The sequence below is a fragment of the Copadichromis virginalis genome, linkage group LG2, assembly GCF_057382275.1.
Source record: "Copadichromis virginalis isolate Kocher_CV1m ecotype Utaka linkage group LG2, C_Virginalis_male_GT1.1, whole genome shotgun sequence".
NCBI lineage: Eukaryota > Metazoa > Chordata > Actinopteri > Cichliformes > Cichlidae > Copadichromis > Copadichromis virginalis.
In genome coordinates, this window is record NC_140619.1 from 33073247 (window position 1) to 33084711 (window position 11465).

Genomic DNA, 11465 nt, shown 5'->3' on the forward strand with positions numbered 1-11465 from the left:
TGTATGTTTGGGATCGTTGTCCTGGTGCAGAATGCATTTGGGACCAATAAACAACCATTTGTATTTCTGAAAGCATTCTTTGTTTACAGCATTTTTTCTTACCTGCCTACAGCTTTTATATGTGCAAATTCTGATTATATTTCTGCATGTGAATAAGAGTTCCCATGGCACAATCATCAAATTTAGCCTGTTGAGGCTTTGGTAGTGTGCAAATACTAACCAGTTTTACACAAACTTTCTAGTGAATGGAGGCATCTTTCTTTGCAGACATGCCTTTCAGATGTTAAATCAGTGAAATTTCAAGGTTTAGCCTTATTTGTTTTTCATTATTTATTTATTCTTATCTATCACCCATTTTTACATCTATTAAAGACTGATGTTACTGTAGAAAAAATCATGCCATTACACAGTGCAAATTATCATTTCAACTTTTTGCAAAGGTGCACCACATAATGTATCCAGACACTGGAATAACAAACTGTATGTTTTTTTTATTGGTGTTTTTTTTCATAGCATGTTATGTTGCGTTCTCAGTTCTTTGTGCTTTTGTATGAAACTGTGTATATTTTGTCCATACAAGTTATAATAATAAAGCATACAGTGTATATTACTTTCACTGGAATTAGTGTTAATGAGAAATGCATTATCGTGTGCTGTGTTGTACCTGTACCTGACATTCTAAGCATTTCTTTTTGAAATGTAAGAATAGATAATAAAGATCATAATACTTTTACTTGCACGGTCTTATTCGCTAATAGCACCATAGGGCATACTGTTGCTGTGAGCCTCTAACAATGCCATATTTCACTGCAGAATGAGAGATTCTCAGCCATATAAATATCGCTTTTAATGTCCCACCTGAGACTGTTGTTCTGTGTCCCCTCACATGTATTTCTGCATATGTTGTTAAATAAAATGATAAATTGAAATGTTCTATTCATCAGGTCTTTAATGACCCATTAATACTGCAGGGGTGGGTATACTTTATCTGTCCTTTCAAGGCTTCAAAGGAAAAACCTCCTCTGTGCATTATCATCAAAAGTGCCATTATTTTATTTTATTTTATTTTTTTCATTTATTCAGTTTTAAGCTGCTTGCAACTCTGGTCTTCTTTGCTAGTACGTGTCAGATAAAACTAAAAATATTCAATTCACATTAATGGTGGAATATCCTGTATGATCTTGAACTTTTAATTCTAGTAAACAATGCAGTTTAAACAATACTTTGTCCAGTAACCTTTGCCTTTTATCTTGATACGTGATGACTATAAAGCACCAACTCATACTCATTCCCAGCCAATCACATAGGAATGCTTAGAGATGGCTGCTAGATACTCGTTGAATCTATTCCTCCATAAAGACATTTAATAACCTCTCCTGTACCCTTAATGACAGGTTTTGACTCATCAATACGTATCAATACAGATGTGATTTAATGACTGTTAGCATACGTTCTTCAAAGGGAAGCTGCTGACAGAAACTGTTCAGCTCAGAAAAGAGAAACAAAGGTTATCCTTAGGTTAGAGTTAAGCATCTTTTGTCAGCGTGCACACTGTTCTTTAGCATCAAAAAATCTGCACTTTTACCAGGAGATTAGCATTTGGTTCCTATTTCAAACTTTTTTTTTTGTGGTCAACTCTTTATTCTGCCAATTATCTTTTTCTCTTATCATTTAGTTGTTTTTTGTTTCTCCTTTTCTAAAAATAAAGAATATGCATGACATGCATATTCCCATGATGTCTTTCCTCCAAAAGTGTATACACGAAATTTTGCTACATATACAAATGTATATATTCATGTTTCATGTACAACAATAAAACCATTGACAAGGACGTCAATAACATTTATCGAGGGCAGAAAAAATGTGCAGCGTAAGGATCTCAACAACTTTGATGAACAAGCTGAGTAACCTATTCTCTTTCTCAGGGCATTAAGTACTACTATTTTTTTAGTGTTCAATCTCAAACATATGTACAATTTGTCCTTTGTCACAATGCACTAGCTGCAGCAATATTGGATGCTGAGTGCAAACACTCATGTTTAAAATGTCGGCCAAGTCTGCACAAGCGGGCGGGAGGGGCTTTGCGGTGTAAATCACAAGGCTGTCAAAGACGAGACTTCACTTTCCGTCCGCGGTGGCAGATTCTTTTTTCTTTTACTTTTGTTTTCAGGGACTATTTTGTTTCATCTCTTGAAGAAAAAAAAAGAAAACAACCTCAAACTTTGTTTAGTTTAGTTAAGCCATCCAAAACTAATTGATTAGAGTTAGGAAGAATTATGCTAATTTCAAATATTAACCCTGCACATCATGTATTAAATTGTGACACTAAGAGGACCTAACCAAGAGACTCTCGGTCATAAGAATGGAGTGAGACCAGGCTCGATTGCAATAGCTTAGTGAGTGGGTCTAAATCAGTAGTGAAAATCTACAAAGTTGAAATGAGAACTGGTGACAGGTGACAGGTCATTACTCTTTAAAGCTAACTAATGAGCAGCGAGTGTGAAGTCCTATATGATCTAATCCTAGAAAAGTGTTCCTGTATCTCAAATATAAAGACTATGGCAGAGGTACATGCATAATGCCTCACAACTTTCTGCATATTGGGTTGTTTAGCTATAGACTGGACAGAGTGCCATGTTGACCCTGGACCAGTTCTGTAAGTCAAACAATCAGGATGTGATTGAAATGCAGAATCCAGTTTTAATTCAAAAACAACATTCAATAAAAGTATATCAGTATTACAGCCATTTTAAAGATAGTTCCCTATTTTCAGCAGCTCAACAGTAACTTGTAACGATCGTGGCTCAAGAGTTGGGAGTTTGCCTTGTAATCGGAAGGTTGCCGGTTCGAGCCCCGGCTTGGACAGTCTTGGTCGTTGTGTCCTTGGGCAAGACACTTCACCCGTTGCCTACTGGTGGTGGTCAGAGGGCCCAGTGGCACCAGTGTCCGGCAGCCTCGCCTCTGTCAGTGTGCCCCAGGGTGGCTGTGGTTACAATGTAGCTTGCCATCACCAGTGTGTGAATGGGTGGATGACTGGATATGTAAAGCGCTTTGGGGTCCTTAGGGACTAGTAAAGCGCTATATAAATACAGGCCATTTACCATTTGTAACAAATATGTACAACTGCCTTCTGAGCAGATTTTAGCTTTAAGAGTAACCCTGGATATGAATCACTGCCCAGTTCAAATGCAGATGTTCAAGCTATCAAAACATTTTTTTTTTGGCTTTTAATTTTCTCAGCTAATATGACATTCAATTATTCAGAATTATAAATCATTTATGATTTTAAATTTAAATATATATAACACAATTAAATGTGACTCCCACGCAGCCTTGCTTAAGGTTAATATATTTATCAAATTGCAGCGTTTTGGTCAGTCCAAACTCAATTCATTTTCCCTCCAACGCACCTGTCGCTCATTCCAGTCCACAAAGATTTTGCATCAGATAGATCAGAATTTAAATATGTGCAAATGCCCAATTTTTTGCACCCATCACTCTTGTGTTGCAACAGCAAATTGTGCTTCCTAATGCAAGTTTAAAATGTTAAAAGGCTGATTGATCATTAGAAAAACTCTTCTCCAGTTAGCACAGTTAAAAACTATTCTGCTAATTAGAGAAGCTATAATTTTGTCTAGTTGAGTGTCTGTGTGGGTTTGATTATATTCTCCAAGAGCAGAAAAAAAAGAAAACTCCTCTGAAAATCATCAGAGTGTTCTTGTTCTAAGAATGAAGGCTATTCTATTCCAGAAATTGTCCCAAAATAAAGAATACTCCCTTCACAGAACAGTGGAAACTTCCTCTAACCAGAACAGAAAGTTTAAAGCCCTGTGTACATAACTGAGCAAATACATCAGTCAGTAGTTTAAGAAATTAACACCTCATAGGTTCTAGTCTGGGACCTTCATTAAATGGCATCTGTAGGAACTAGAATGTCTAGTTAGCAAAGTATCATGTATTGTTGAATAAATATGTCTGTGATATGTTTCTTTTTTCTCCTTTTCTTTTTCTTACTTATTTCTTCCATGCATTATCTTTCTTTTATTAGAAAAAAACATGCTTTATTCAAGCTATATTATAACAAAATACATAAATGCGCGCACACACACACACACACACACACACACACACACACACACACACACACACACACACACACCTTGGACTCTTCTTGTTTCAGAGCCTTTCTCCCACTGTGATGGCTCCTGGAGCCTGTTCCAGGAGGTTGGTATGATCTGCTTTTAGCTCCACTGGCCACAGAGCATTGTTGTTATGTGTTGCATTCTTCTCCCACATGCTCTTCCAGTATTGCTCCATCTACAGACTTGGTGGGGCTGCTCATATGTTTTCCTGCCACTAACAGCACACCTTGGATGGTTCAGTGAAGAACATCTGGTTTATTCTCACAGCTTTTATGTCTCTGGTATACCTCTTCAAGCAGCTGGCCAAGGCGGTGAGTCTATGCTTGGCAGTTTCAAAGGCCTCAGGTATGGGTAGCTGTTCTACTTCTTCGACATTCCTTTCTTCATCACACCTTTCTGCAGCTCTGATAGCTGGCCAACTTCCCTTTGTGCTGCCTTCATGTCGACCTCTAGTCTCCATGATGGGGACTACGTCTTATGGCTGTTCAGCTTGTACCCAAGCATCTCAAGGATCACTGCTGCCATGGTGCAGATCAGCTGGCTGACTTCAGTGATAATCACGGTAGGGATGGTTCGTAATGCTGCATCCACATCTTCTAAAGAGAAAATATCTGGTGAACCACAGTTTTGTTTGGTAAAAGGCCTTGTTGAGGTCAGAAGTTACAATAGCAGGAAGGCAAAAGTAATCAAATAGCCACATGCTATGGTCAATGTATATGGAGGGCATTTCTGAAGACATGACACATTTAACCTTGAATTAGATGGGCTATAGCAGCTGAAGAACACACCAGGTGCCACTCTTGTCAACTAAGAAGAGGAAATTGAGACTATAAATTTACATGAGCTCACCAAAATTGGACAACAGAAGACTGGACAAACCTTGAATCTGATTTGGCTCATTTTCTGCTATGATATTTGGATGGTAGAGTTAAAATTTGGTATAAACAATATAAAAAACTTAATCTATCCTGCCTGGTGGTCTAACGGTGTGGCGGATATTTTGACAACAAGTCCCCTATACTCAAATGGCTTCCACAGCCACCAGATCCCAATCCAGTCAAGCATCTTTAGGATGTATGGAATGAGAGAAAGGCATCATCATGGATGTCCAGCCAACAAGTCTACAGCACCAACAGTCAGACCAAAATCTGATGAGGAATGCACCCAGCACCTTTTTAAATCTGCCTATGAACTTATTAAACTGTATAACATCGAGGCTTTTTCTGAAGGCACAAGGAGGGACAAGCCAATACTAGCATGAGGGCAGTCAACAGATTATATTCTGTCCTGAAGAGAACAGGCATACAGGCTGTCCAATGAGATGGACAACAAATAACATGTTTTCCACTCTGACTTCAGCCAACTCTGAAGACATGATCTGGCGCCATGCTAACCAGTTTATTTAAGGAGGAGGCACTCGACTTGTGGGGTAACTACAAAATCAGAAAATTCAAATTCTTATTGATAATAAACATATGCTATGTGTCACAAGTGTGGTAATAGCAGTGGACTAGTATAACTACGCCACCCAAAATGCCACATTTATTTCATTATGAAGCTGCTTAGTGGTTTCATTATGGCTTATTTTCATGAAAATATGTTTTTCACCTCATTTCTATTCATTCATTATTTCTGATAACTTTGCACTTTGCACTTGAGAGCTGATTGTGTCAAGCAATCTACTACAGAAAATGCCTCACCCAAAAATATTTTATGCACATTCTCCTCCAATTAATATCCAGAAAAACTCCAGTCTTTTTCATATCTGATGAAAACTCAGGGTGGTTACCAATTAGTCTGCTGTTAATTATCTTCTTCTCCTTTGATCTTGACTATGACTGCTGTGTCAGACGCACTCATTTATTCATCTCCTTTGCTTGGTGAGATGGACTTTTTGGGAGATTGCACAGATTGATGCACATTAAAAATGGCTTCAGAAGCAAGCCGGAGTCTTGTGAGAGTGCACACATGGCTGTTGCATTTTGATTTATTTATTTATTTATCTCAGTATGTCTGTAAATCCTCTTGCATCGTCGGCTTCCTGCTGTGTAAGCCTAGACTATTGGAGCATCATGTATATTTTTTTCTATCTTTGGAAAAAAAACATGAAACGGAAAAAAAGAAAGAAAAAAGACATTACGCGTTTTAAACTACTACCTCAACTCTGACTATTATTATCCTCTGCCTGCAGTGAAAGTTTCCTCTGATACTCTGTTCATGACATGAAATCTCTACAGACATCAAACAAGCCTCCCCATGTGCTGAGAATGAACTGAATATTCAAGCAGGGATCATAGTGATGAACACCGTGGCACCTCCTTTCATGTCAAAATATAATATTCTTAGGTCTTCCTCTGTATAGTGGACACTAAGTTGAATTTATTTGACGCTTAAGATTAGCATTAGTGTCAACACAACAGACAACATCGACCACCTGCTACCAGACAACGAGAACTGGCATTAAAGGAGAAAAAGTAGGAGGGGTGAAAAGAAAGTCACCTGCTTTGTAGTACTGAAACACTGTGGCAAGTTATCAGGAGTTTCATGAAGTTTATTTTGAAATCCTCAAGCCTTTCTCACTGATCGCATTGATATCCTTGCTTTCACTTAAACCTTTGCTGACATTAAAACACATTTGTGCTTGCTGTAAATTGGCAGGCAGCCTGGATTTCTCAATGGCAATGACCCAAACGAGAATGTAAATGAGATCTGGCTCATACATTTAGAGCTCTTTGATTTAAGCTGAGCACTATATATACACTACATGTGTGCTGATTCAAATGAGGTGGACATTTTAATAATTAAAGGTGGGCCTTTTTAAATATATTCGCTTACAGTATGGATTGAATATAAATCACAGTTCAGGAAACATTAAGAGAAAGTCAGATAAATCTGGGAGAAAGCAGAGGAGAGATGGGGCTGAGGAGAGCGGAAAACTAGATGGAAATCTGTGTCCCTCAAGCTCCGTCTTTGAGTCCCTCCAGTGAAGAATGCCACTCAAGGGTAAAGGATAATCTCCAGCAGAGAGATGCTTCTCTAGCTCGGCCAAAGCCTCTGCTGTAAGAAAGAAACAGCCTCCTGATCACAGCACAACAGGTTAAACAGATTACAAATAGCTAAGCGAACGCTGACACACGATCACAAATGAAAGACCACGCCACTGAATTTCAAATAGATCACGATGGAAAAACATGCAGTTAACATAAACAAACGGGGAAATTTTTTTATTTTTATTTTTTTAGAAAAGCTGATTGTCAAAGAAACCCAGTCATTTTAATTAAGCAGATAGTTTTATGAGAGAAAATTAATGAAAACATAATCATCGTTGCTGCCACGCTAATCTGCACTTCTGTTTTGTTATGTGTTCATGGAGTGGAACAATTAAGGTTTGATTGCTTTTACAATGAGCAGTATCTCTGAGGTAAGCTTGCTGTCAAACCTGTGGCAGTGATTTAATTTCAACCAGTTAATCAATCTGTTATGCTCTTCACATTTTTTTGGTGAAAGCCAGACATTATTATCCTATTTATGAAAAAAAAATCAAACAAAACCATACATATTAACTTTTTTCCAAATGCCTTTTTATTGCTCTAAGTAGTGCATTTCATGCAGATTTGTGCTAATTATTTTTATTTTTTCCCCACCCCGACTGTAAATGGATGTTCATTTTTATGCTGTCTACTTGGAGAAGGATGTCATTGCTAATGTATGGTCTAGAATAAGCAGACTCACTGCAGATCCTCATGGGACAGGGCTAATTACGTGTTCAGAATCTGCAGCATGCCTCTCTGGGCTTTTATGCCTCTGTCACTTCTCATCCACTCAATTGGATTGGATATATCCCAAGAACAACCTACAGCCTTGATTCCCTCTCCAAAAACAGGTCACAGTGAGTTCGTGGTGTGTGGAATGAGTATAATTATTGGGGTACAGGCATCCCCTCCACACACGTGTGCACACATACTCACTTGCACACCCAGAAGCACATGCACTACTATTTCTAAGAAGATTGGTGGTGTTAGAAGTCGGGTATTCTTGGGCTTATGGATTAGGATTTCTGGATCAACTTGGATCAGCTGCATAATGTAATCTTATTGACACGAGGAATCAGTAACCAGAAATACAATAATTTGAATTAGTCCAGGAATAGGAAGTACTTTAGTTATCTTGTTATAGTAGCGTAAGAAACTATGTTAAGGCATAATGAAGTTTTGATAGTTTCCGTCTCTGCCCGTCGTAGACATTAAAAGTCAGAGAAAGGGCGGATATTCTTTGAATGGCACTTTTAGTGTTAAACCAAAAGAAAAAGAAGAACTGACATAATAAACCCCAACTCAAAAACACAACTTTCTATTTCTATGTGCACCTTCTTTTCCCCCTCTCTAATCTTGAAAGTAAACAATAGTCCTGAAGGGTGGAAAACAAGCCCATTGACAACCTCCCAAGCCCAAGGGATGCAGTTGAACGCATGCTTGGTTTGTTGTATTCGCATGTAGACCCTCACAATTCCCTTGTCTGTGTGTGTCTCTGTCTTCTGTCTGAGGGGCAGTGGATCAGAACCCCCTATACATGCACTACACAGTTAGCAGGTCATTCTTCTGTAGCCCCAGATAGCTGTCAGAGAGCTGGGGCTGCCAGATTTATCATAGTCTCTGAATTTTGTATTTCAGGCTTGTGAGGGCCAAAGTTTATGCTGACGTTCTGAGTGACAAGCTGCTTTACCATACGGAAATTCCAACTGGACCGTTCCATATTCATGAACTGATTTAAATTCTGGCACTGTACATGGGTTCCTACAAGATATTGAGGAAGACAGTCAGTGTATCCTATTCAAATCTCGTACAGCTGTCTTTGTGGAACATTGCATGTAAAGGTGAAGAACACTGAGTGGCAAATATCTTAGTTTCTTTATGATCCGAAGGCTATTTCTACATCAGTAGCAAATTGGTTTCAGATATTGTTTCGAGGCTAACATCCGTGCCGCATACAGAGATTGCCAGGTAAAACATTTCAGTTTTTTTTTACATATTCCTTTGATAAAAAATGCATTATTTTAGAGTCAGATTTCAGTGATGCCTTTTAGCTCTATGTCAGAAGCCCAGTGTAGTTTTGAGACATTTGATTTTAAAAGACTTTTGAATAGCTTTAATATTGCATTCTGAGCATACGTGCTTCTGTTTAATCAGGAGTTATTATGAGTACATTGGTGGACACAGAAAGAAAGAGTCACAAGAACATGTGTGCATTAAGCATGTCTAATTGTGTCTCAAACCCTCTTCAAGCCTGCGCAATGCTGAATGAAAACTGTTATTGCAATCAAAGTTGGTATTAGATTCTTTCAGTATACTTGTTAGGTAGTTTTGGGTAGTTCCTGAATGTTCATAGTCCACAAATATTTACCAAAACACACATTTATTTATGTTTTGCTGGTCAAATAATATCTATGTGTTTGCAGAATACAAACTGCTTTTGGATAACCAAAATTGTGAAATCCCCTTCCTAAAAATATTAAGGTCACGTCTGTACATGTTCTGTTGTACGTGACATTGTGTGGCAGCGTTTCTGAGAGTTTGGCTGTGAATGTTTACCAAAACATTTGTTCAGCATGTTGTGTGGCCCTAAAGCCAAGGGAGCGATAATCAGAGTCCAGACCTGTTGTTTGTATGTTTTATTGACTTGCTCCAGGGTCTTCAGCGGGGTCTCAGCCTCCACCTGCAAGATCGCAGCCTGGTCCCGAGCTTGTGAGGCAGAAGCACACAAGGCAACATAATAAACAAGTTCAAAGCACAGCTCTCTTTGAAAGTCGTTCATGAGTCACTTCCTCGGGCCAGATATGATGTGTCTGCTGCAACATGTATTACATTACAGAAATCTATGGGAGAGAGGGACAGCCTGAGTGCTGGGTAAACGTCAACATTATGTTCCCAGTGAAAATCGCATTCTATTGAGGAGCTGTACTCTGAGAGCTCTCACTTCTCAGACGGCATACAGTAGTTTTTCAGCCATCAGATTTGCTTATCGTTTACTGTGTTCTTTCCAAAACACAGCAGAAAAAAATCAGGTCTTTTTAATGTACTATTTCAGGGTCAGTGTGAATTCCAGTGTCCGTGAAAACACAGTTCATTAATACATTTTCAACGAGTCCTTATAAATGTTATTTTTTTTTGTATGATGCAAAATAGAAAATACAATTATAATCCACTCAATAATAAGTGAAGCACCTTCACATATAAAGAGACTTAACAGAAATTGATTAAAGAGGGTAATAAGCAAGAAAATACAATGGAATCAGTCCAAAATAAACTTTTAACGAGAAAGACACGTTGTAAGTGCTCTGCTTGGTAGTCTTTTGCGCTAAAGCAAAAACAAAATCACACTGAAAATGTTCCTTCACCTGAAGTTTGCCTTGGCAGAGAAATGAACAGATCGCAAACGTTTCTCGTGACAAGTTGACTCACATTTCATTTGCTTCCCTTAATCAATGCATGGTTTGACTATCCAAATAAATCACCGAGGTGATGAAAAACACACAGTTGCAGTTTCTGCACTATTACATATCAAGCCGATGTAAACATTTTCAAAGAACACATTTATTATTTGTATAGTATTAAGCAAAAAAAGATGACGAGAAAGCGAATAAAGGAATTTGTGTCTTCTTTCTTTGACAAAACAATTGATTTTACTTTACTGTAATTAAGATAGATATAAGATGTACAATAGCCATTGCACAACTGAAATGCATTAACTTGAAACCAATACCCGTGATGTCACACTGACCTTAACTATATAGAGTGTGCATTAAAATCGACGATATTTTTCTGCCTTCACTGGGCCTTAATAATCCACAACACATTCGGAGCGGAGCTATTATACAGGTGTGACTTTCACTTCTTGAATAATGTGTAGTGAGAAAAAATCTCTCTTCACTTTATAACAGTTTTGCCAACACAAAGACGATCCTTTCCTAATAAAGCTACTAAAATTCCTCCAAAACGGTGGTTCTGTTTTAGGGTCACTGGGGACGAGCGCTTTATTTGTTTGGCACATCTTGCAAACGGCGTCCACGTATTTGCTGTTCTCTCCGCTTAGATGTTGTCTCCAGTCAGACTGACGGTTGACATATGCAGGGACAAACAGGTTAGAGCGCGGTAGGACGGCACGGCTAAATCATTCACTTTAACATATGTGTGTGAGCTTGCATAATATCCCTTTCAGAGACCATTTACAATCTGACAAGAAATAATGAATGCCAGTAGACTTATTGCCCTGAAAGATAAACTTTAATCAGGCTCCTTTGCCTTACTCCTGTTTGAGTATGCCTCT